This window comes from Penaeus monodon, chromosome 23, assembly GCF_015228065.2.
Source record: "Penaeus monodon isolate SGIC_2016 chromosome 23, NSTDA_Pmon_1, whole genome shotgun sequence".
Classification (NCBI taxonomy): Eukaryota; Metazoa; Arthropoda; class Malacostraca; order Decapoda; family Penaeidae; genus Penaeus; species Penaeus monodon.
Genome location: NC_051408.1, coordinates 41477535 through 41477887, shown reverse-complemented (window position 1 = coordinate 41477887; position 353 = coordinate 41477535).

Below are 353 nucleotides of genomic sequence, written 5' to 3'. Positions count from 1 at the left end.
TAACTGAATAATGCCTATAAACATAGTCTTCTTTGCATTTAGCAGCAAATCGTGATTAAGATAACAGTTCTTTGCTTTATAAAATGTACGCTCAGCCTTTTTCACCAAGGCTCCGACAATGTGACATGTCATTTACATACTTTAAGAATAATATTGGTGCTAATATTGATCCTTGTGGGACAACGTGAGCTCCCTTCGTTATGTTTGAAACTTTATCGTTGATTCGCATCGATTCACATTTTTTAATGATTTTGAAACCGAAAGGAATCATCTGCGAGCTCTGAACATTTTTGCTGAAGCACTCCGTGATTCACAGTATCAAATGCTTTAAATAGATTATAAATCAATATAGA